Source organism: Chiloscyllium punctatum, chromosome 7 (genome assembly GCF_047496795.1).
Source record: "Chiloscyllium punctatum isolate Juve2018m chromosome 7, sChiPun1.3, whole genome shotgun sequence".
Classification (NCBI taxonomy): Eukaryota; Metazoa; Chordata; class Chondrichthyes; order Orectolobiformes; family Hemiscylliidae; genus Chiloscyllium; species Chiloscyllium punctatum.
This window is the reverse complement of record NC_092745.1, coordinates 50995997-51023303: the sequence shown is the minus strand read 5'-3', so window position 1 is coordinate 51023303 and position 27307 is coordinate 50995997. Positions and strand designations below refer to the sequence as shown.

Here is a 27307-nt window from a genome sequence, read left to right as displayed (position 1 = left end):
AAACCTCACCTGATCACAACACAATGCCATCCATGTTCTCAAAACCAATCACTACATTGTCATCAAACCAGCAGATAAAGGAGGAGTCATCATTATCAGAATTGAACAGATTACTGCAAGGAAGTGTACCGACAACTTCCCAGCAGCCAAAAATCTTCGAGCTTGCAACACATTATCAATGAGGATGAACATCTTGCCAGGATCTTTCCCATGTCCCCACTACTCGCCTTTAAACAACCACCAAACCTCAAACAGATCATTGTTCATAGCAAACCCCCCCAGCCATCAGGACAACACCATACAACCGTATCATGGTAGATGCTGCAAGACATGTCAGAGAGTCGACACGGATACCACCTTCTGCATGGGGACACTTCATAGCAAACCCCCCCCCCCCAGCCTTCAGGACAACACCATACAACCTTGTTATGGTAGACGCTGCAAGACGTGTCAGAGTGTGGACATGGATACCACCATTCCTCATGGGGACACCTCCCACCATGTACGTGGCAGGTACTCATGTGACTCGCCTAACGTTGTCTATCTCATATGCTGCAGGAAAGGATGCTCTGAGGCATGGTACATTGGCGAGACTGAGCAGAGGATACGCCATTGCCTGAATGGATACTGTACAACAATCAACAGATAGAGTGTTCCCTCCCAGTCAGGAAACACATCAGTGGTCGGGGACATTTGATCTTGGACCTTCAGGTGACCATCCTCCAAGGCGGACTTCGGGACAGGCAACAACACAAAGTGGCCGAGCAGAGGCTGATAGCCAAGTTCGGTACCCATGGGGATGGCATCAACCTTGGGTTCATTTACACTACAGGTGACCCCACTGCACTACATGTACACACACACATGCATACTCCCACATACAGTCACTGCTACACACAGACACACCCCTACAGACACACACACATGCACACACTCGCACAGACCTTGTCTCACACACTCAGATATAAACTCCTACACTCGCGTGCACAGACTCCCCCTCTCACAGACTTATACACCTTTCCGCTCGCGTTCACATGCATGCACACACTCATAACCCCCTGCCAGATATACCCACATGTACATGCGCACACACAAGTTTGTGGGGTGAATTTTTACTTGCAGAATTACATTTTATTTTGCTCAAAAACTACATGAATCCATCAAAGATTCTGTAAATTCCATTTTTAGATTAGAATCTCAGTGTGAATATTGTGGCACAGACAGTCTCACACTGGGCACCTCACACCTTCAATGTATTATCTGGGCCGACGTGACACTAAAGTTCACTTGAGAATGTAACTTTAAAAATGTTCTGCGATTTCTATGTGAAAAACTGAAGCCAACATGTTCATTCTAAAAGCTGAGAGGTCTTTTTCAATATATAATTTTGGTTGAATCATACTGTAAACTTTTGATATAAATTCTGTGTCTTATGATCTTATACTTCGCAACCACCTGATGAAGGAGCAGCACTCCGAAAGTTAGTGCTTCCTATTTGACTATAGCCTGGTGTTGTGAGTTTTGACTCTGAAGTTCAATACTTTCTCTTTATTTCTTTATTTTCTGCCTTTATATTCTATGTTTTGGTTGATTTTTCTGTGTTTCAAGGTGGCACCAGAGAGTGGCAACACTCTATGACACTCTTCATTGTATTTTGTAACAAAATACAAGTGGCAATAAATAATTCAAATTGAATTTGAGGTGAGAATTAGCTTACAATAATAGAATCCTCGTCATTATTGTTTTATGATGTGAATGTACGTTGGGGACAAGGGTAGAGTCTGTCTGGAAATATCATAATTGTCTGTACATACAGCGTACCAAGAATATGACTTTCCTGTAATGCCGATGGTTTACGTTTAACACAAAAACATCGATAGATTGTTCCCCTGCTGGTCTAGTTGGTAAGGAATGTTCCTAACTGAGGAATGTAGACTAGAAAGTCTAAGATATAATTTCAGATATTTTCTGACCAATCTGATCAGAGATGTTATAACACACCACCTGGAGCAGGTGGGATTTGAACCCAGACCTCCTGGCTCAGAGGCTCATGCTACCACTGAGTTAAAAGTTCCCTGCAAAGAAACCGTGGTTGGTGTAGGTGAAGGGAAGCCCAGCCAAGAATCCGCTTGCTGCCAGCAGCTGCAGAGGGAACACCAGGGAAGTGGGTGAACATCAGGTTCAGAAATGCACTGGTCACAGGCACATGAAAGACAGCAGCAATTGGCTGCTGGGTGCTGAACAGAAAGTTATCAAAGGGTGATGGTACAGTTGGAGCCCCAAGTACCACCTTTGCATTTGGAAGAATGAAAATAGGCAAATAAAGCATTTCCAACAAATGCACTAAAATAGTTTCAAGGCAGTTATCTTTCTAATCAATTAAGAACACTGTTATAAACCATATGATAATCACTTGGAGATTAAACAAAGTGATCAGTAGTCTGTGATTGTAAAGAATTCCGTTGTATCTTATTTTCAATCTGCATTTGAATTTTGAAAGGAAGTTCAATCTGTCTCTGACAATCAGTTCCACCTACTAATGATACTGCTGAAGCACCTCCTTTAACACAAGGGTGTAAATGTAATGAAACAGTTTCCATTGTCAAGTTGGGAGCAGAATTTACAATGGATACGATGAATACCAGGAAAGGTATTGCCTCGTGGCATTATTGCTGGACTGTTAATCCAAAGACCCAGGTTCAATCCTGTCTATGTTAGAATTTGAATTGAATGAAAATCTGGGATCAAGAGTCTAATGATGATCCCAAGTCCAATGTCAGGAAAAATCCCTCCACTAATGTCCTTGAGGGAAGGAATCTGACATCCCTTGCCTGGTCTGGCCTACATGTGACTCTGGACCTGTAGCAGTGCGGTTGACTCTTAATTTATGACCCTTCTGTGTTGTCCCGTTCCCCCCTCAATCGAAGTAAAACGCTCAGAGACACAGTGTAGTTTTACCTCCTTCATCTTTATTTCGGGCCCTGGAGGGAGAGAGAATGATCGCCCATGTGCACAGAGACATGAGTTCACGGTCTTCTCTGGAATAGCAGTTTCTTAATTAATTATATGCAGGGGTACCTTGATTATCCGAACGCGATGGGCGGGCACTATTTCGTTCTTATAATCGATTAAATGCATTTCCTCTGGGGCTTGGATTTTCTAAAGTCTGCTCCCCGTTCAGGAGACTGCAGCAGCACACAGAGTGTGAGGTCCGCCCCGACCCCACGCCCTCATTCCCAACCCCTTGCAGCACCGCCCCTGTTCCTAACACTGCCCCCAACAACCCCTTCAACCCCACCCCCCCTGCCGCAGCTGGACTGGACACCACCAACAAGACTGCTACAGTTGCCTTTATGGGGTAAGTCTCCAAATAGTATACACACACACACACACACACACACACACACACACACACCCTTTTGACTGCAGTGTTTTGACTGGTTCCACCTCTGCCCTGTACATGACGATATTGGTCAGATTATCTGGGGAAGGGGGGTTTAGGGTACACCCCTCTGTAGAACTCCAGGGAAAGTGTGGCGAGAGAGAGAGGGCAGGAGGTCAGTCATTTGGAGGTGATGCCAGTTCATTCACTGTAAACAAAAGGCGCGATCACTGTTGGAAACAGTGATATAATGTTTCCACTGGGGCTTCGAGATCTCCTTCGGATAATCTGATTTTCGGATAATTGAGGTTCCTCTGTAGTCACTTTACAGGGAGGAGCATCCAGATAAGGCAACATAATATTAATTGGGTGACCGTTAACAATCAATGAGTTTCAATAGCAGTTTCAATTTCCTTTTATCATTTCATGATAACCACTGAGATGGCACTACCAACTTTAATAAGACTCTTTCAGCCAGTATTTAAGCAAGTTATTGACACACAGCATAAAATGATTATAACAACAAAAATTACTAGTCCGTTACAGTAATTAGAGTTTGAAGAATCCCCCCATGTGGGAAAAAAAATTCACCAGTAAAGTTTGTAAATCCACAGTCCTTTAATGACCACTCCATCCCCTCCAAGTCCAGTGGAAATGAGCCAGTTCTCCAAAATCTCCTTCAGTAAAGTCCAACCTGAAAAAAAAACTCAGTCTCTCCTTATACACCACTCTTTGGAGAAATCTGTATTCTTGGATAAGGGTAGTTAAATGCTTCACAAAACCAACGAGACTTCCAACCTTGCAGAGATGCTTCAGATGGAGGATACCAGCGCATCTGAGTATGCAGTGCAGCAGCTGCAGCAGCAGGCTAGGTGAATGCAGCATTCTTTGCTGCACTGCTGTTAAATGTAACAAAGCTTTATTGTGATGTTAGCTTGATTAGTGAACCTTTATATACCTTAAATGATCGAAAGGCAAGGAAAAGCTCATGTAGTTTAATGTCCATAGGAAGCCCACTGACAAATAGCATACCAATCTCCCCTTCACTGTTGTTAATTTGTTTTTGTGCTCATGACAGGGGAGCTGTTTGAATCCATTGGATCAGGTTGTGGAGGGGTCAGCGGTGATTCGAAGGCGTGCTTTACCTTTAAATGGAGAAACTCTGGAGAAAGTGTTAGCTGCTGAAAGTATCTTTGCACTTCCTGTCTCATTCCTCCCTTTCCAAGGTGGTTATCAGTATAAAGACAGACACACATTTCACTACACTAAATTGTGTCTGCCTATTTCAATATTATTTGAATCCTTGAAGTCTGTTACTCTGTTCACTATTTATGACCTTATCAAGTTTTATACAATCCATAAACTTCTAAATTGTACAGCCTAAACAGTTCAGTCAATTATAACCAACATTCAGTGGTCCAAAAACCAAACCCTGGAGTGCCTCAATTTAGCTGATTCAAAAATTACCTTCCTTTAACAAATTGATACTTGGCTAATGTGAAAGCTGTCAAGAAAAGTATTTCAAAAGTCTGGAACAGCAAGAAAACAACAAAATGTTTCCTGTGCTTTAGCAATTGAAGAAGCAGTTTCAGTTCAGATTTAAATCTCAAATATTCATGGGAAACCAATGATGAATATTTTAAAATATGTTCTCCAAATGAAACTCTCCAAATAAAACCGTTGGAATTACAGTGGCAACTTTGGTAGAGATCAATATTCTTTGAATTTGCAATATGAAGGGGACAAATTAAGTCTTAACAATAATTAACAGAATTTAAACAGCTCAGCCTCAAGTTCTAATATTTTCTAAAATCTTATCAAAATATCAAACTAAAAGTGCACTCTTCTTTTTGTGAGCACTTTGCATTAAAAAAGCAGATATTGTAAAACGATACTCTCATCTGGCTAAAGTGTGACCACAGACCCAACTGTTTTTTTTAAATAGGCATTGTAGAATTTCAAACAAATCAGGGACTCAAGGCACTCAATCAATTAGTTTTAAGGTTACAAGTTTGATCATTTTAAGAAGGACATAATGTTGTACAATTTTGATGTAAAAACAAAATCTTCCCCATTACACAGCCCATAAAACACATTGAATTGAGATGCTAATTCAAACAATTGAAAGCAGTTACTTAAAAGGATTTTCCAAACCAGTATTTTAAACCAAAATTTTTAAACATCAAACACCCTCAGCGTGGCACAATTTACATTGAAACTTCCCTTTTTCAACCCAAGTATTATTACAACCTTAATTTCATTTTTCCTGTTTTTTTGCATCTTCTCACTGAAATTACCCTTACAAAAAGAGAAAGCCCTCGCAGCGGACCATATGATGCTGCAGTCCACGCCACTCTTTTCTGCTAGAACAAAGATTCAGAGCCTCAAATTTTGCCACTAGGGGACTTTAACCTGTTTTTCACTTTACTCCTCATGGGAGCTCGAATCTCACTTAAACACAGAGAACTCGAATCTTTCTTCCGGGCCCTGGAAGGTGAGAAAATAATCGCCCATGTGCACAGAGACATGAATTCACGGTCTTCTCTGGAACAGCAGTTTCTCAATGAACTATATAGGCATTTTACAGGGAGGAGCATCCAGATAAGGCAACATAATATTAATTTGGTGACCGTTACAATCAATGAGTATCAATAGCAGAGACCAAGCCCTTTACTGTTATACAATGAATGCTCTTAACCTTGTTAACTGGATTCATATAATGGATACTTTTCCTCTTGTTAGCTGACCTTGTGTACTGAATGTTTCCAATATTGTTAAATGGCTCTACATAATGACTGCTTTTCCACCTTGTTAACCCATTACCCTTGTCTCCAGCACCCCATTGTTAACTGTGAGTTCCTACCTGATCTGTGTCATGCTCAGTTGAACTTCTTGTTTTGCAAAACTCTATCTTGATATGAGTCATGCTCAGCTGAACCCCTTGTTTCACAAAACTCAGAACTTAACTCTTTCCCTGCCTGCTTATATCCTATACACATTCTCATCTGAGCAATAAGGGATGGGTAATAGATGCTGGCCAAGCCAGCAACATACTCATCCTGTGAATGAATGACAAAACAGATGACCAGGAAAGGTTTGCTGAATGCATTAATATGAATGCTATTAAATGTTGGTCCCAAGAATTGAATCCCAGTTTCCAGCATAGACTTACAAAACTTGAGGCTATGGCAGCACTGCAGAGCAACTATTTAGGTGATGATGCTTCTAGTGCGGGGGTGGGGGGGTTAGAAAAGGATAATGTGTGCAAACATAATAGCAGTAGGTTTGGAGGAGGAGTGATGGTCAGCAGGCAAAATTATTGGCATTTTTACTGAAACACATATAGTACCCAGAACAAAAAGTAATGAGTTAACAGCACAGATCGAGGTTGAAGGCTGTTACAGAGGTATGTTTACAAGGAGGTGAAAGCTGGAATTTAAATGTTTTGGGGTATGTGACTTTTCTAAAAGACAGGCAGCATGGGAAAGATGGTACATAGCTTTGTTAGTATGAATATGGAATAAATACGATAGCAAAAAATGATCTTAGATTAGTGATGTAAAATCCATATGGGAGTATGGGAAAATTACACTTTTGAGGGTAGCATATAGGTCTCCTTAAACATAGCTATACCGCAGGACATAATATATCAGGAAATCCATTAGAACATGAAAAGTCAGTGCCATTAGTCATGGGTGAGTTTAACCTTCGTGTTGATTGTATTGGGTTATTTTAGATCTATTCACACATAATGAGACCAGTTTAATAAATGATTTCAGAGGAAACAGTTCCTGAGGAAATAGACTTTACCATCCAGTTTGAGAGTCAGTAACTTGTGTCAGAAACAACTGTGATCAACGTAAATAAGGGTAATTCTAAAAGAATGAAGAAAGAGGTCACTGGACTGAACTGGGAAAGGAACTTAGCAGAAAAGACAGTCAATGAACCATTTAGGTAGATAGTTCATGATTTACAATAAAGATGTGTTCCAGTGAAGAAGATGGATTCTTGGAATGGGATAAACCCACCATGGTCAACCATGAAAATTAAAGGTAGTATCAAATTGAAAGAAAAACAAATGTATAATTTGGCAAGCCAGAGAATTGAGAAATTTTAATGAAACAACAGCAGATGACCTAAAAAAAGAGAGAAAAATAAATTATCTGGGTAAACTTGCAAGTAATATAAATATAGACAGAAAGTGTTTTTTTAAAAATGCAGAAAACGCGAGAGAGGGGCTCATGTGAACAAAGTGCCTTCAGAGAATTAGGCTAGGGAAATAATGAAGCACCAGGAAATGAATAAATTGTTTGCACCAGGCCTCATGGGAGAAGATACAAAGATTATTCCAAAAATACTGAATAATCAAGGGGCAAAATAGGGGGAGGAAATAATCCAGTGACTATCGATGGAGGAAAAAAAAATAAAGGGCACAAATGGTGCTAAAGACCCTGACCTAATGGGTTGCATTCTCTGATATTAAAAGATGTTGCTATAGAGATAATGGATGCACTGGTGGTAATTCTCTAAATATTCTTAGATTCTGGGAAACTGCCAATGTAAGATCCTTATTCACAAAGGGAGAGAATCAAAAACAGGTAGGCCAGTTCGCTTAACATCTGTTTTTGGGAAAATATTGGAGTCTATTATAAAGGATGTAATAGCAGACCATTTAGAAATATATAACATAATGCAGCAGAGTCAACGTGTTCATGAATGTGAAACAATTCCTGACAAATTTATGAGAATTCTTGGAGGAGGTAGCAAGCTGGATACATAAAGGGGAAGCAGCAGATGTGATATGTTTGGGTTTTCAAAAGACTTTCAAAACTATACCCCTCAGAATACTATTTAACATTTTATGAACTCATTGTGTTAGAATAATATATTCGAATGGACGGAGAGTTAGCTAATTAAGAGAAGGCAGAGTTGGGATAGGGATGCATTTTCAGGATGGCTATTGTAACTAATAGTTAGGAACGACTGGGATCAGTACTGAGACCAAGTTTGATTACAGAATGTAATTAGCGACTTGGATGAGGGAAGTAAATGCACCAATGCCAGGTTTACCGATGACACAAAAATAAATGGAAAAGCTAGTGGTGAAAATGACAAGTACAGTTGAAAGGGGACTATCCAATGGGCAATACCTGGGCAAATAGAATATAATGTGGGAAATTGAGAGGTTATACAATTTGACAGAAAGAATAGAGGAGCTGAATATTATTTAAATGGAGGAAGATTGCAAAAAGCTACAGGGCAAAGATTTAACAGATCTCATTGAAGAATCACAACAATCCACCATGTACTTTCAATAGTTAGCAAGGAAAGTGAATTGAATGTTGGCCTTTATTTCAAGGGGATAAAAACGTCAGGAAGTCTTCTACTAAAATTGTGCAAGACACTATGAATAGTTTTTATCACCTGGCATCAGGAAAGATATATTGGCATTGGCGGCTGTCCAGTAAAGGGCATTGGGTTGATCCTGGTTGTACAGAAGGCTGTTTCTCTTTGAGCGAGAGTCTGGAACGTGAGGGTATAATCTCAGAATAAGGGTTTGCACATTTCGGACAGATGAGGAATTTCATCTTTGTGGAGAGCAAACCTGTGATGTTCTTTACCACTAAGAGATTTGGAGACTGTTGTTAAGTATATTCAAGGCTGAACTAGATGGGTTTTTTCATTCATAAGGGATTGAAGGGTTAGCGGTGCGGGGGTTGGGGGGGAGGAGGTAGGAACATAGATTTGAGGATTTTTAGATTAGATGTTAATTTGCTAAATGATAGAGCAGACTTAATGACTCCAATGGCCTGCCTCCGGTCCTATGTCTTATGGTCTTCTCACTCAGCAAGAATCTCAGAATTGTGTCCATATGTTTATTTGTGACACTTTCTATCCAGTGCTGGTTTTTATAAGTGTCAAATTTGTTACCATTTGATATTTTAATTTCGTCACTTTAGTTTTTTGCAGTTGCTTCAACGCAGTAAGGCTGCCAATGCATATTTTTTCAAGAGAGTTGATTCCTGTGATTGGGGGGTTGTGTATCCTCCTTCAAGGGATTGTGCTTTGCGAGTATGTTTTGTTTATTCATAATCGTGAATAACACTGCGTAAGATGAAATAAATTTCCCTGCACAGTACATGTTCTTTGCATCGTTTTGAATTCTACATTGCAACTCAAACTGTTTCCCCTGCCTACGTGACTCTGAGATTGCCCACTCCTATTTTGCAGCCAGTTGTGAAACAGAACAAAGGTGGATCAGTCTATTTCCATTAATTGATGAATTTTGTTTCTGTTTGAAAAGACTGCATTCATGTCCAGTTGCCATGCTAACTGAATACGAGCTTCCTGACATGCTGTTGATAACCTCACGGCTTTAATAAATGTCTGCCTTAAGCTTTAAGTCAGTCAACTCTGATAAGCAGAGCACTGTCTACATGTAATTATTATCATTGCAAGAAAATGACTAAATAATGTTCTTTCTCTACATGATTTTATCATCTACGTTCGTACGGAATATCCAGAGAGGGTTTAGACTGAGGCAGAATATGGCTGGAAATCTGAAACAAAAATTAAAAATGCTGGCAAACAGTCACAAGGTTAGGCAGCGAAAAAGCGCTTTGTGATTCAAGTCAATGGTTCTGTCATCAGAAATTTTAAATTGGTTTACAAAGTGTAGATTTTGTTTTAGATTCCCTACAGTGTAGAAACATGCCTTTCGACCCAACAAGTCCACACCGACCCTCCAAAGACTAACCCAGGCCCATTCCCCTCTGACTAATGCACCTAACACTATGGGCAGTTTAGCATGGCCAATTCACATGAGTTTCTATTTGGTTTCTGCCGTAGCTGCTCCCAGGAGGAGCAGTTCCACTCCAAGACATCCCAGATGACCTCCTATTTCAAGGACCACAATTCCCCTCTCACATGATCAACAATGATGTGGAGGTGCCAATGTTGGACTGGAGTGGACAAAGTTAAAAACTACACCACACCAGGTTATAATCCAACAGGTCTATTTGGAACTAATAGCTTTCGGAATGCTACTCCTTCATGAGGTAGCTGATGAAGGAACAGCACTCCGAAAGCTCGTACCTCCAAATAAACCTGGTGGACTCTAATCTGGTGTTGTGTGATTTTTAACTGTGATCAACAATCCCCTCTAGCTATCTCCTCCACTTCCTGGACCTCCACCCTTGAACCCCACTCCTCCAACCACAACAAGGAAAGGACCCCCTGGCCCTCATCTTCCACCTCACCAATCTCCGGATACAGTGTGTTATCCTCCACCGTTTCTGCCACCTTCAATCACACTCCATCATCAGTGATATTTGTTCTTCCCATCCCTGCCTGCGTTCTGAGAGACCATTCCCTCTGTGACTCCCTCGTTAGGTCCATGTCCCCCACCCTCCATACTTGGCATCTTCCCTTGCCACTGCACAAGGTGTAAAACCTGTGACCATACCTCCATCCAAAGCCTCAAAGGTTCCTTCAACATCCGGCAGAGATTTTCCTGCACATTCACCCATCTCACCTACTGTGTCCACCACTCTCAATGTTTTATCCTCTATATCAGAGAGACAGGACGCCAACTGACAGCATTTCAGGGAACATCTCTGGGACGCATGCACCAAACAACCCGACCGCCCTGTGACAGACCACTTCAACTTCCCCCTACCACTCCTCTGAGGACAAGCAAGTCCTGGGCTGCCTTCGCCACCAAATCAAAGCCACCGGCCAACTGGAAGAAGAATATCCCATCTTCTGCCTCGGGACCCTTCAACATCAGCATTGACTTCATTCATTTCCAATTCTCCACTTTGCCCAACTCATCCCAGAGCCAACCCTCTAACTCAGCACCGCCCTCCTGACCTGTCCTACCTGTCCATCTTCCATCCCACCAATCTGCTCCACCCACTGACCTATCAAAATTACTCCCCACCTTCAAACGCCTATCGCCTTCCCAACTACCTCCCCCCAATTCCCCCATTTTATCACTTGGCCCCTTTATACCCCCATTCCTGATGAATGGCTTATGCCTTAACTAGGTAGATTCTCCTTGTGAGAGAATCAAGGACCTGAGGGTGTAATTTCCAACTAAGGAGTGATGCATTTAAGACTGAGAATTTCTTCTTTAACAGTGTTCTGAATCTGTAGAACTCTTTACCACAGAGAGCTGCAGAGGCTGAGATGGACAGATTTTTAATCCGTACGGGGGAAAGAAAGAAAGGCCTTATATGAGGATAAGGCGTGAAATTGGAGTTAAGTATCAGATTAGCCGCAATCTCATTGAGTAGAGGAGAAACTTTGATGGGCTGAATGGCCTATTTCTGCTCCTGTGTTTTATTGTCTTTTGTGTGTATTATTAAAAAAAAATTCTCTTGGAATCTTGTCTGTTTGGAGGGTCATTTTGTTGCCCAGGGGTCTGGTTACTGACTGGGGTGCGCAATGTGAACACTTATTCAACATTCCCCCAACACAGGCTTCTAAAACTACCCATGTTGCACCTCAATTACTTCTCCATTATGTCGTCTTCAATCCAGCAACTGCCCACCTTTTCAATTTGGTGCCTCAAAAGATCCAGTGTCTTGAACAAGATCTACCAGTTGACATCCTTTCGAAAAGGAAATGGAAAACATGGGAAGTGGCTCACAAGTTCCTCACAGTAAACGCCGTCTATCGAATGAATTACAACAGCAATCTCTCCCTCAATGTTAGCCAAACTGAAGAACTGATCATTGCCTTCAGAAAGAAAGGAGAACCCACCCCCAACGACATCAGTGGTGCTGAGGTTGAGAGGGTGGAGAGCGTCAAATTCCTCAGAGTGACAATAACTGACAATCTATCCTGAACGTCCCACGTAGATGCGCTGGTCAAGAATGCACAGTGACACACCTTCGTCCCCAAGCAGCTCAGGGAAAAGATTGTGTGCATAGCCCAGACCATCACAGAAACCAGTCTCCCATCCATAGACTCCATTTACACAGCTCACTGCTGCAAAAAGGCTGCCAGCATCATCAAGGACACATCGCCCAGTAATGATCTCCTATAACCTCTTCCATTAGGTAGAAGACACAGAAACCTGAGCATGCACCGGCATGTTCAAGAACACCTTCTTCCAAGCCGTTATTAAACTGATGAATGGACTCTGTAGACTCAAATAAATAATGCTGATCTTGCTAACCATATTCTTGCCTTGTGCAATGTAACCTGTATGCCTCTGCCTAAGTCTTTCTGATCCTTGCTTACTATGATCTTCCTGTACTGCTTGTAAACAAAGCTTGTCACTGTACTTCGTTATGCAATAAGTAAATCAATCAATCAAGAGTGACCCTTGACGAACAGGTTCAGGATAGGACATGGCTCCTGTATAACTAACCTCTGCCACTGGGGCATCAGTACAAGCCCTTTGTGTACTTATGGAGAGAGAGAAGCAATGCTGCACACGACTGAGGATTAAACCATGTACCAAGTAAGTGGTGACAAATCACCTTAAACTCAATAAACGTGATTGCTTGAACTAGGGACCTGCATTTGCTCAATTAATAAAGCATATAACATCTTCAAATCTTGTTACTTGTAAGCTTTCTAGTCTTTTTAACATTGTGTTTATATTTTAATGTTTCCTGTAGTAAATTACCTACATATATCCTCGTAATTTTGGGACATGAATGAAACTATTGCAGAGGCAGGAATAGGATTTTTGAGCAAGGTTTTCAGTTTCAATGGTTTGTGAGATTACCTGTAAAGCCTGTTGTTTCTCATCATGACACCCACTAGGATGAATACAAGACTTCATTACAGTTTGTTATATCACAGATGCCGAGAGCTGTAGCCCACGCACAGTGTATGTTTGTGCAAGTGAGTGTAAAGCATGGATCACTGACTCCGACGAGGACCTGAACTGACATTAATATTTTTTTGCATGTTTTAAAATGTAAATGATAACTTGGATTTTTTACGTAGATTTTGCAGATCAACATGTTCTCTAACCAAATAAACCTAAACTGAACATACTCCAGTACAATAGTTAACAGGCTGCAGTGGTAAATGTGTATGCCAGTGTGATTAATTCTAAACAAGTTTCCATGTTACACAAGATACTTGAAAGATAATGTTTAATTAGTTACTAATTACCTTTTGGTTTATGTTTGTGAGTGTATGCTGCTCTAATCTCCTGGTTTGCATACATTTGAAACTTGTTGGTTTGTACACTCAATGGTGATTTTGTGATCCAAAAGATAGAAACCATCCTTCCTGCAATTTTCACTGGAAAGGGGAACGACCTGCCTTTAGTGTTTCCGAGTAAGGCTGAGATAGGAAACCTGGTCATTATACATGTGGAATACATTTTTCAGCTTTGCAGGATCTTTTGAAATACCTTTATATTAGTTTACAAGTTGTGTTCCATACATTTTATTGCTTTATAAATATCCCAAACAAATGTATTTGTTATTTAAAAGTATTAAAATTTAGATTGATAGATTTAGACGTGTTGTCTTGGGGTATACATTTCTGTTGAGAAAAGTGAGATGGGGGGGTGGGAAGGATGATGTCCATTTATGTCTAAGAATAGCACAAGAACTTGGCTCACTCACTGAGAACGTTACTGTCTTTCCAATATTGCAGTAGCACAATCAAAGGTAGTTGCATCAATCTACATTATCCTCAATAATAAAAAAAACTTTCTCTTGATTTCTTTAAAGAAAGAAAGGAATTGAGAGGGTTATCTCCTCGTATGAGGAGATATTGAGTGGACTAGGACTAACTCTTTGGAATTTAGGAGAATAAGGGGGGGTGTCTTATAAAATTACGAAGGGAATAGATAAGATAGATGCAGGGAGGTTGTTTTCATTGACAGGTGAAACTAGAACTGGGGGCCGTAGCCTTCAAATAAGGGAGAGCAGATTTAGGACTGAGTTGAGGAGGAACGTCTTTACCCAAAGGGTGGTGAATCTGTGGAATTCCCTGCCCAGTGAAGCAGTTGAGGAATGTTTTTAAGGCAAAGGAATTAAGGGTATATAGTGTGCAGGTGGGTAAGTGGAGCTGAGGCCACAAGAAAAGCAGCCATGACCTTATTGAATGGCAGAGCAGGCTTGATGGGCCAGATGGCCTACTCCTGCTCCTATTTCCTATGTTCTTTGGAGAAATATTAGAGGACACAATAAGAAAGTTTAGAGTAAATGGTTGGGAGAGACAGATAATGGGGAACTTTTCTTCTTAACCCAGTTTTAGCAGAGTCCATGTAGTACATTCGGGGAAACCAATATAATATGAACTAATTGGATGTATTTTGGGGGCAGAGTTGATTGAGGAAGATGGTCATAAGTAACCATTGTTTGAGGAAGGGGCTAAGGTCGCTTGCCTGTTCCTAAATGTGTCATTGTGTTCTGACAGTGGTGTTTACTAAAATGTCTAAAAAGTTGTCCTGTTTAACTGTGGGGATGATGGTAGGTACAGATTCAAACTTCCATTGTATTAATTTCCCTGCAAATGCTGGTGCTGTTTGCCGATATATTTGCATTGAATTTTACAGCACAGAAACAGGCCATTCAACCCTTATGTATGTCAATGTTCATGTTCTGTATGAGCTGCGTCCCAATTTGCGTTATTTCTGAAAGGGCAATGACAGTGCAAATTACACGAGTGGTGACAGTGCATATCATATGATTTTCTTGTTTTACATTCCAGCAACTTCATTACATTGGATATATGTGCCTTACACATCCTATTGTTCCTTAAATTATAGGCTCCTGTTAACTGCTGAGGTAGAGAGGCTCCATACCAGTAGTTAAGATATCATCAGGAACTCCGGTGGGGTGTATTATTGCCAAAAGGGCTCCTGACGTCCACTAAAGGCTAAAATACCATTGTTGCCTTTAGGAAAAGAAAAGCTAACAGCTATTAACAGTGCAGCTATCATTTTTTTATTTGCTTGTATTATTGCAGAGAATTTCATTTCAGTAAAGATCATTGTCTATTTAATTAATTGCATCATTTTTTTGATATGATGCCAACAATGCATTTTGGCTAAGATTCAGCAACTTCAAGGAAATACAAGAAATGTTAATTTCAGTAAACATAATGGCAGCACCCACCATTAACTGGCTGGATTTTTAGTTCTCCTTTGTACCTGGAGACCAGTGCTGTTGTGTCACTTTAACAGAAAGTCGGAACACTAAGAACAGAGCTCTGGATAAACTCATTTGCATTGTCATGCTCGTCTGGGAAGGTAAATTGTGGGATGGGTGCAGGGGATTAACTAAGATCACAAAACTCCCTATTTTTTCCAGCACTGCACAGCTATTTGAATTAACAAGTAGGAAGCATGCGTACACTACATCCTGGAAGTCTGCCATTCATGATGTTAGATTAGGACAAATAAGTGAGTCAGAAATATAGACCATTTGCTACTGCAGTCAAAGGACCTAACATCTGTCTCACGTCCCTGTACAACTTTAGATTACTCCAAGGCAGTCAACACCATTATTAAATTCAAATTCCACCATCTGCCACAGCAGGACTTGACCACTGGTCCCTAGAACATTAGTTGAGTTTCCTGGACTAATAGTCTCTCAGTAATACCATTCGGCCAATGCCTTCTAACAGGTAGGCTGAGTGTTGGCTGCCTCAGGGAGAGTCAACTCCAAGCAGCACATGAATTAAAAAAAATAAAGTAACCACTTGCTACAGTCGCCATCCCAATCAGACCAGCGTTGCGATACAAATTTCCCTAATCCTCATCCAAGGTTTGAACTGCAAAATCCAGCAACTTGCAGTGGTAAAATGTTAACTTCCGGCTGCTTTTTTCCAGCACATCCAATTGCATGCAGAATTGAATGCGAACTATTGGTCTGGTTGGGAGGCTTTTCTTTCATTCACTCATGGGATGTGCGTGTCACTGGCTAGGCCAGCACTTATTGCCCAGGGCATTTTGGAATCAACCACATTGCTCTGGGTCTAGAGTCGCATGTAGGCTAGACCAAGATGATAGATTTCCCTCCCTAAAGGACATTGGTGAGCCAGACATTTTCTTCCAGCAATAATTTCATGGTCACCATTCGCCTCTTAATTCCAGATTTTTTTAATGAATTAAAATTCCATTGTTTGCTGTGGTAGGACTTGAACTCAGTTCCCCTGCACATTAGCTATTAACTGGATTAATAGTCTAGTGATGTTACCACTAGGCCACTGTCTCGCCACAGGTAGGCTGAGTATGAGGAAACAGTAAACATAATGTACAGGTGCTCTTAAGGAGCAAAATGTGACAGGTAGCATTCTGCAAGGATCACTATTGGTTCCTTAGCTATTCATTACACTATTAACACCTTGGATGGTAGGATAGAGAGCCCTCTATCCAAGTTTACCAATGACAGAAGGAATGTAGTTGGAGGCTTAAAATTACTAAGTGAGGTGAATGGACAAAACTCTGGCAAATGTATTTCAGCATGGGTAAGTATGAGGTCATTCACTTTGACCCTAAAAAGAATAGATCAGAATACTTTCTAAGTGGTAAAAAGTTCAAAACACCAGAGGTTGAAAGAGACTCAGAAATTTGTCTACAGTGATAATTCCAATATCATGGACAGATACAAAAATTATCAAGCCTTCCTTTATACAATCCTTATGAAACGATACAAACCCTAGTTACATCACATCTGAAGTACTGTGTTTAGTATGGACATCACACCTTAGGGAAGGGTATGTTGGGACTGGAGTGGAGGTTAAGTTTAACAGAACAATACCTGGATTTTAAGGGTTAATTTCCAAGGGGAGAATATATAAAGTAGTGTTGTATTTCCTGGAATTTCGAAGATTAAAGGGTGATTTAGTGCAAGTTTTCAACATATTAAGGGGAACTGATAGCGTAAATAAAGAGAAACTGTTCCAGTGGTGATTAGGAGTAGGAAGCAAAGTGTAAAGGGTGAAGCCAGTTCTTTTAGGAGTAAAATTAGGAAGCATCTTTACACTCAAAAGGTAAATTTTGTGACTCCTTCTGCAAATGACAGTTGCTGTTGTCAGTTGTTAACCTTTAGGGCCATGATTAATAAACCTTTGGTTAACTAAAGGTATGGAACAAGCTGCCAGAGGAAGTGGTGGAGGCTAGTACAATTACAACGTTTAAAGGCCTTTGGAAGGATACATGAATAGAAAGTGGTGAGAAAGGTATGGGCCAAATGCTGGCAAATGAGACTGGATTAATTTAGGACAGCATCTGGTTGGCTGGACGAATTGGACTGAAGTGTCCATTTCCATGCTGTACATCTTGATAACTATATCCCAATGAAATAAAGGATAGAAAGCATTGATAAGTTAGGAACTCATTGAATGTCTCAAGCCTATCGATGTGTAGTTATAGTAGTGCTGGATTTTCCAATATAAGCACAAAGCTGGAACAACTGCTAGCATCTCCTGCATACTGCTAAAATCATCACTCATCCAAGGAGTTGATATGGCAGCTTTTGTTTAGTGCTGAAGTACTAAATGCAGGAATAGAACACTATTGCATCTGGACCTGGACTGTATTAAGTCCAGAAACAAGATGCATTGCCTTGTGAAATAGAGTTTTAGTAACTTCGTTTGCCGTTTTCCTTTTGGCTGTTTGTAAAATGCAGAGCATAGATTGTACTCGATGAGCCGGTTGGATATAATCCCACTATTGGGTAGAAATTGCTGAACAATCCTGTGTGAGCTCATAGCTGTGTTAACTTTCAATTCAAGTTAATCAGTCAATGTGAAAATGTGGCTCATTTGTACTTACCAGAAACAAGTACATTCATGTGCATGGACCTGTTCTCTACAAACATTAAAAATAAATGCTCGAGCCTCGCACCTTTTTTGTATGACCCAGAAGTTTGGAGAGCCTGTCATTTCTTACTATTTTCTCAATGGCAAGGCCTCATCCAATCAGAGTTAAATTGCCAAGTAATCAGCACCCTTTTATCCTGTAGCAAAAAATATTGTGATCTCCTGAAATTTGGTATTGTTGATTTTGTGTTGATTAGTGCAAACTGAAAATCATCTTTCTTTTCAGCAATATTCAAGTTCTGTTGGACGGCGTAACTGAAAAAGATAAGGTTTCAAAGTGAATTGCAATAGCTAATGATGAGCAAAATGATTTCTTGAGATCTACCAGTCACCTTCACTGAACACCATTCCTCCTTTCTTTCCTTCCTAAGTGTTGGTTAAAAAGTTGTTGTTTCCGTGTTATGATCTCCATTCTTTTACATCTTTGATTTGCTCTTGGTTTTTGAAAAAAAAAGCAAAATCCATAGAGGTTAGTTTGGTTTCAGTACAATTTCTGTTTCTGTCTACTCCTTGTGTGAAACCCCAGCTACTCACCTGAAAACTGTCAACAGCCTGCCTGTCTGGTCTCAAAGCACCAACTCCTTGTCAAAGCACTGTAGATGCCTCTGGATGTATACATCCTATTTGAACTCACAATTAAATCAGAAGTGCAGTTCAGGAAATGACTAGTGACACAAAGTGACAATACCTCACAAAATCAAAAACATGTTTAAATCAAGATCAGAGACCTGATTCATTTCCTCTCCCGCCTCCTACTTCTCCTCCTTCCCCGCCCCCCCCCCCATGACCCCACCACTTAAGGTCTTGAACAAAAAGTCCTGCCTCCACCTTTCAAAATAAAGCAATCTGCACATTTTTATAAGGATTTTTTTAACCTGTTGACTGGCATTCCCTATTTCAATAACAATGGTTTCCGATTTTATCCAGTACGTTCACCATTCTGGATTGGAAGTGATCCAGTCTTTATGTATTTTGTTATTGTGCAGGAATGAGTAACAATTAACACATGCACCAGCTGTCACACCTCCGCATGTGTCAGCCTGTTTTCTCATGCCTGTCTTCTCGATGAGGAGGTGACTCTTGCTGGTTTAGCATCTCAAATTTAACTATGCCATAGTCCATTCTTTCTGGCAGAGGTCAGAAAAGTATTCTTTATTTTTCAACCTGTCATTCTTTGATATCAACTGTTAGTCACCTATGTTTCTTTTGTACCTCATTCTCTAATATGGAGTTTATCTTGACCCTGTAGCTGGTAATCTAGAATTCAAGTATTCTAGAGTAATCTTCAATGTCCAACTTTGGCTCTCATTTCTAACGCTGATGGGCGGCATGGTGGCTCAGTGGTTAACACTGCTGCCTCACAGCACCAAGGCCCCAGGTTCGATTCCCAGCCTTGGGCAACTGTCTGTGTGGAGTTTGCACGTTCTCCCCTTTCTGCGTGGGTTTCCTCCAGGTGCTCCGGTTTCTTCCCACAGTCCAAAGATGTGCAGATCAGGTGAATTGGCTGTGCTAAATTGCCCAGGAACAGTGTTATTGTGGACTTGTTATTCCACAGTCGAATTCTTGAGAATTTTACATGAGGAATCTATTGCCTCATTACAATTTTAATCTGGAAAGCTAACCAGCCAACTGAAAGCACTTGCTAAATTAACAGATGTGCATGTTGCTCCCCCCTTCAATTAACCCCTGATGCACTTTTTTTTTAAGAACAACTTTGACTCTGACTAAATCATCTGTTCAATCAATTCAAAATTGTACATGTTGAGTATCAAAGATATTGCATGGTGTTTGCCATTTGCAGAATACCAAATAAGTACCAGTGAACACATACATTAATTTACCTTGTTTACTTCAATGACATTTGAGCAAATCCTTTTTCATAGTCTGTGTTGAAAACGAACCTTCCAGCTCAGCAAGCAAACGTACATCCAGAACCTCAATGTCAGCTACAAATCTTCTCAAAATTTAGTATTGAGGGCTGAGAATGACCTGATAATAAGTCTGCATCTTGTTTGGACCTGCAGCTCCTCCAGCCTTATCTTACAAACTTGACTGAGTTTTTTTTTGAAGAAGTAACAAAGAGGATTGATGAGGGCAGAGTGGTCAACGTGATCTATATGGACTTCATTTGACAAGGTTCCCCATGGGAGACTGGTGAACAAGGTTAGATCTCATGGAATACAAGGAGAACTCGCTATTTGGATACAGAACTGGCTCAAATGTAGAAGACAGAGGGTGGTGGTGGAGGGTTGTTTTTCAGACTGGAGGCCTGTGACCAGTGGAGTGCCACAAGGATCGGTGATGGGTCCGCTACTTTTCATCATTTATATAATTGATTTAGATGTGAGCATAAGAGAGATAGTAAGTTTGCTGATTACACCAAAATTGGAGGTGTAGTGGACAGCGAAGAAGGTTACCTCAGATTACAACGGGATCTTGATCAGAGGGACCAATGGGCTGAGAAGTGGCAGATGGAGTTTAATTTAGATAAATGTGAGGTATTGCATTTTGGGAAAGCAAATCTTAACAGGACTTATACACTTAATGGTAAGATCTTAGGAAGTGTTGCTGAACAAAGAGGCCTTGGAGTGCAGGTTCATAGCTCCTTGAAAGTGAAGTTGCAGGTAGATAGGGTAGTGACGAAGACATGTGATATGCTTTTCTTTATTGGTCAGAGCATTGAGTACAGAAATTGGGAGGTCATGTTGCAGCTATACAGGACATTGGTTAGGCCACTGGTGGAATATTGTACGCAATTCTGGTCTCCTTCCTATCGGAAAGATGTTGTGAAACTTGAAAGGGTTCAGAAAAGATTTCCAAGGATGTTGCCAGGGTTGGAGGGTTTGAGCTAAAGGGAGAGGTTGAATAGGCCAGGGCTGTTTTCCCTGGAGTGTCGGAGGCTGAGGGGTGACCTTATAGAGGTTTATAAAATCATGAGGGGCATGGATAAGATAAATAGACAAAGTCTTTTCCCTGGGGTGAGGGAGTCCAGAACAAGAGGGCATAGGTTTAGGGTGAGAGGGGAAACATATATAAGGAACAACTTTTTCACGCAGTGGGTGGTACGTGTATGAGCTGCCAGAAGAAGTGGTGGAGACTGGTACAATTGCAACATTTAAAAGGCATCTGGATGGGTATATGAATAGGAAGGATTTGGAGGGATATGGGTCAGGTGCTGGCAGCTGAGGCTAGATTGGGTTGGGATATCTGGTCGCCATGGACAGGTTGGACCCAAGGGCCTGGTTCCATGCTGTACATATCTATGACTCTATATAGTCCCATGTCTACAACAACCTACAACGTGATAGCAGAAACGCCAGGCCCAGTGACTCCGCTATGGTCTACCAACCTCTTTTTCACACTTTGGTATCTTAGATGGGCAGATTCTTTAGAAGAATCTAAAGTGGAACTTCCTGTTTGATAGAAGCATCTGAAAGTGGGAGTGAGTCAATGACCACCAGTCCATGCATGTTGAATTATCGTTCCAGTATGCCAGTCCTTGCTGACTCAGGGATCTCAGTTTACTTTTTGAGTGCTTGAGGTGAGCTGTCATCAGTTGTTCCAAGGAAGTTAAAGACAACATAAGGGCATAAACTGAGGCATATCATATTGCACAGGAGAGGAGCAAGTTGGAGGATTGGGAAACTTATAAAGGTCAACAAAGGCTTACTTTAAAGAAATTAATAAAAAGAGCAAAAACAGAAATCACTAGCCAAGCTCAACAGGTCTGTCAGCATCTGTGGGAAGAAAGCAGAGTGAACATTTCGACTCTAATGAAATGTCATTGGCATCGAATCGTTAACTCTGCTTTCTTCCCACAGATGCTGACAGACCTGCTGGGCTTTGCAAGCAGTTTGTGGTTTTATTTCAGATCTCCGGTATCTGTAGTAGTTGTTTGTTTTATAATGAGAAAAGCAAAGGTTAATTATGAAAGAAGACGAGTGCAAAATCTAAAAAAACAGATAGCAGAAGCTTCCATATAAAAGTAAGAGAGTGAATATTGGTCCATTACACAACTAGACTGCAGGGTTAATAGTGGGCAACACAATAATGGCAGACACGTTAAATCAATATTTTGCCTCTGTTTCCAAGGAGAAAGACGCTGAAACCTTATCACTAGTAACAGGTAATGCAGAGATTATAGAAAAGGAAGACCTTAAAACATTGGCCATCATGGGGAAAAAGTATTGAACAAACTTTTGGGATTAGAGGCAGACAAGACTTTCGGGCCTGAAGGACTACATCCTAGGGTCATAAATGAAGTCGCAGGAGAGAAAGTGGGTGTATTGGTTATAGTGTTCCAAAATTTCCTAGTTTCTGGGAAAGTTCCATTGGATTGGAGAAATGGTAGTGTCCTTATCTGAAAAGAGAGTAAGGTGTAAAGTAGGAAACTGTAGACCTGTTCATGTCTACTGTTGGGGAAATGTTGGAATCCATTATTTTTCATTGATCAAAGGACATTTGGAAAATCAAAACATAATTCATCAGCATGGTTTTATGAAGGGTAAATACAGTTTGACTATTGCTGAGGACCGTGTAGGAAAGTGAAGTTGAGGTTAAGATGAGATCAGCTGTGATTACATTGAATGGAGGAGCAAGTTTGGGGCGGGGTTGGTGGTGGTGGTGGTGGCAACTGAATTGCCTATTCCTCCTCTGAGTTCTAGATAGTCACATTACAAATTAGAAGCAGAAACAAGCCATTTGGCCCCTTAAACCTGTTCCACATTCAGTAAGATCATGTCCGATTTGATCTAATTGTGGGCTCAATTTCACTCTCCTGTTTTAGATATCCCTTTTTAATCTTTTTGCTTGTCTTTACTCTATAGTGCTGTAGGGAAGGGAGTTCCACAGACTCCCAACCCTATGAGAGAGAAAAAAAAAGTCCTCCTCCGAGTTATCTTAAATGGGAGCCCCCTTATTGATGAAATATATTCTGCCAATTTTAGTTTCTCCCACAAGGGGAAACATACATCAACCCTGTCAAGTATTCTTAGGCACTTTAGTACTTCAATACAATTGCACTTCATTCTTCCAGTGCTCTTATCATTTAATTACAAAATCACTCCAGTTCGCATTTACCTGCAGAGACTATGTTCGACAGTATAATGTAAAATAGTTGCATCAGGCTACATTTTTGGTGGTGAAATGTAAAGTGAAGGTAAGTTACTAGTTCGTACCAGATGAAAAACTAAACCTGGTTCAGCTGAAAAGGATCCAATGAAGACAGGTCCAGTATTAACATAAAAAAAATTGAGTTTGCATGAACAATAATCTCTCAAATTGCCATCCACTACATTGCTGGTTCTCAGCATGCATTTAGTGTACCTGTGGTGCTGACATCTGTTCTTCATCTCTGTATTCATCTGATTGTAAGGAACAAGAGGTAATCAACAGAATTGAACAAAGCAGCTACTTTCTGATTTAATTTTATGAAGTCCTTCCACCAAAATGCTTTTGCCCAAAGATGGGTTTATTTACTTTGTAGTGGCAAGGGGCATTGTAGATTGAAGTAGAATTTGGAATGACTGATTACACATCTTAGATCTTTATGTTCTGTGCTGATTTAACTGATCTGAACAGGAGCAGCAGGACAGACAGAATGTTTCTTGGGAACCTTAGGCTGGGAAGCAGGAAACAAAGGTCTGACTTCTCTTTACTGTTAGATTTGAAGAGACTGTCCTGTGCACAGGAGGTCAATTGGCTCAGTCGGCTGGACAGCAGGTTTGGAGTGATGCCGACAGCATGGGTTCAATTCCTGTCACTGGCTGAGGTCCTCATAGAGGACTCTCCTTTTCAACCTCTCTCCTTGTCTGAGATGTGGGCTCTTCAGGTTAAACCACCATCATTATCTCTATCTGATGAGAGAGTAGCCCTATAGGATGGTAAGCATTGTGCATTAACTTTGGAGTCAAGCTTGCTGTAAAGTTTGGGTTAAGTTTCTAGCCCTGACTCAGAAGGCGATTGGTTCACATCCTATTCCAAAACTTTGGCAAGTATTCGATACTAACATATCTGAGGGAATGCTGTGCTAATGGAGTTGCTGGTGCTTAGATGAGATGTCAAACTGAAGCCCCTTCTTTGCTGTCAGACTTTAAAAGTCCCCATATCATTATTTTGAATAAGAACAGAGAAGCGCTCCCTGGTGTTCTGCCCAGTTTTTAATATCTGACATCACAAGAAGCCATCTGCTCAGTATCACATCACTATATTGTGTGCAGTTTGGCTGCTGGGTATCTATCCAACAGTGACTGCACATTGTAATGCACTTTGGGACACCATAATACTGTAATAGGCATCTTAAAAATGCAAGTTTGTTCTTTTATTTTTATTCTTTGCTCAGGTTGATGGGTAGAGTGAGAAATATGAAGCCAGAAAATTCCCAGACCAGGAGCCAGTGCAATAGTGATAAAACATTGACATCCATGTCCGAATGTCGGGCTGAATCCAGTTCCACCAGGTCTCCTGATACCCCACTGACCTGAACATCAGCTCTGTCTCTCTGTAGATCTAGCAATTCTAACATTTCTCTGCTTCTTTCAATTTAAAATTTCTAGAATGTGTAGTATTTTGTCTTGTACTTGTATTTTAAACAAAATTTACTGGTTGTCAATAGCTTTGAGACGTCCTGCAGTTGCGGGCAACACTACATAAGTGCAAGTGTGTCTTTCTATGTCAGTAGCCTTATATGATTTAATGATAATGAAGATTCATTATAATTAATTCATTATAATCATGATTTAGATGAAAGAATGAACTTGGTTTTGAGATACCTTTTGATGATAGCAGAGAGTCCCAAAACATTTCATGGACAACAAAGTACTTTTGAAGTGTGGTCATGTGCAATGTTGAAAATACACCAGCCAAATTGTGCATAACATTTCCCTAACAGCATGATGAGAATGAGCAGATAATCTGACTGTGATGCGAGTTTGAGGATAAATATTGAACAGGACATTAGGGCTAATTCCTCAGCTCTTTTTGTATGAGCGTCATGGGATCTTTTACATCTGCTTGAGTAGGCGGATGGGACTCATTTTAACATCTCATTTGAAAAATTAAAATCCCTTCTCTTCCTCATGAGAACAACTCTATATTTTCTGCCTAGACTTCTGTCCAAGTCTTCTGAATTGACATCAGCAATGGTGAAGGCAAAAAATATTCAAAGTCACAAAGCAAGGTTCGCTAATTGGCTTTCTCAACCTGGATTTTTTTTTAAATGTGGCATTAAATTTGACGTCAGTCTTCTGATCGGAGGGAAGAAGTGTATCAAGGATTTTTTTAAAATGTTGGCAATATCTGATGGGGATGTTACTGAAATGTTATAAGCATATCACATTACTTAGTTAAACTTTTCTGTGCTAAAACCGTATAATTATTTAAACTGTGTCATGAAAATAAAACATGCTTTTCATAGATTTTGCACATGGTCATCAAAAGATTTCACATTGTCTCAACCTGGAGCTGGTCAGCTCAGTCTCAGTTAGGACTTTAATTGCTTCTAAGGAATTGAAGTATTCATCCTAAGATCTGCTTTTAAAGGCATGTCTCAGAGTGTTAATCTGTTGCTTTCCAGTCACTTTTCCTTTGCTATCTATCTAGCTAGTGTCATAGGTTTGTCCTGTAGATGTTTTCGTTAAGATGATAACATGGCATGTACTATGTTGTTGGTAAATACTTTATGCACATTTCTGGACAGCAACCTAAAATGATTTAATGATGAGCGAAGTGGTTACAACAGAAAAGTTACTGTTTGATTATCTCACATGCAATCTAGTGATCTGCTAATTTGTGTAGCTGTAACTGTTTTTCCTCGGATTAGGTTAGATTAGATTCCCTACAGTGTGGAAACAGGCCCTTCGGCCCAACTGGTCCACACCGACCCTCTGAAGAGGAACCCACCAAGACCCATTTCCATCTGACTAATGCACCTAGTACTGTGGGCAATTTAGCATGGCAAATTCACTTCACCTGCACATCTTTGGATTGTGGGAGGAAACCCACACAGACACTGGGAGAATGTGCAAACTCCACACAGACAGTCGCATGAGGCTGGAATCGAACCTGGGACCCTGGTGCTGTGAAGCAGCAGTGCTAACCACTGAGCCACTGTGCCGTCCCTTTTGACGATACCTTTTTCCTCAGATGACAATGGCTAGCACGAGGGGGCACAGCTTTAAATTGAGGTGTGATAGATATAGGGCAGATGTCAGAGGTAGTTTCTTTACTGAGAGATTAGTAGGGGCGTGGAACGCACTGCCTGCAAAAGCAGTAGACTCACCAAATTTAAGGGCATTTAAGTGGTCATTGGATAGGCATATGGATGAGAATGGAATAATGTAGGTTAGATGGGCTTCAGATTGGTGTCACAGGTCAGCGCAACATCAATGACTGAAGGGCCTGTACTGCACTGTAAAGTTCTATGTTCTTTATGTTGTCTGGTTATATTGCCTATTTGCACATAATTTTCATATTGGAGTGAATAATGTAAAAGTACCAACGTTATTTTATCAAACATTCATAAGGGCTGTTTACACTATAGTGTCAGATGGTAGAGTACCTCGTAATAGATGTTCATTTGCCCTGTGTGATTTTCGACAATCAAAATGCTGCCATTTCTCTCTTATTTGTGCACTGCTCACCATTTATCTTTTTCTGCTTTGCATTGATCTGCACAGGAATTTATTGTCTGTGGTTTTCAATAGAAGAACATAAGAAATTGGAGCAGATGTGGCCTCCGCTCTAGTTACCTGTCCATAACCCTTAATTCCTTTACTGATCAAAAAATTATCCATCTTAGTTTTAAAAACATTCAATGAGGAAGCTTCAACTACTTCACTGGGCAGGGAATACCACAGATTCTCAACCCTTTGGGTGAATAAGTTCCTCTTCAATTCAGCCCTAAATCTGCTTCCCCTAAACTTTGAAGCCACGTGCTCTTGTGCTGGTTTTACCCGCCAGTGGAAACAACCTTCCTGCCTCAATCTTGTATCTTACCTTTCTTATCATCACTGTTTGGGTTCTGTATCATGTCAGGTTGACACAGAAAATGGTTAAAAATGTCTGCAGAAAGGAATTTTAATATGTCAAAGGGACAAATGTGTTGTGTACTGATGCTTG

The 27307-nt window shown here is 40.6% G+C and overlaps 1 protein-coding gene across 2 annotated transcripts in view; it reads left to right on the top strand.

The window, feature by feature from the left end:
- The window catches only part of LOC140479633 (uncharacterized protein C1orf21-like), a 200018-nt gene that overhangs the window by 134217 nt on the left and 38494 nt on the right, over nucleotides 1-27307 (top strand). The window lies entirely within an intron of this gene.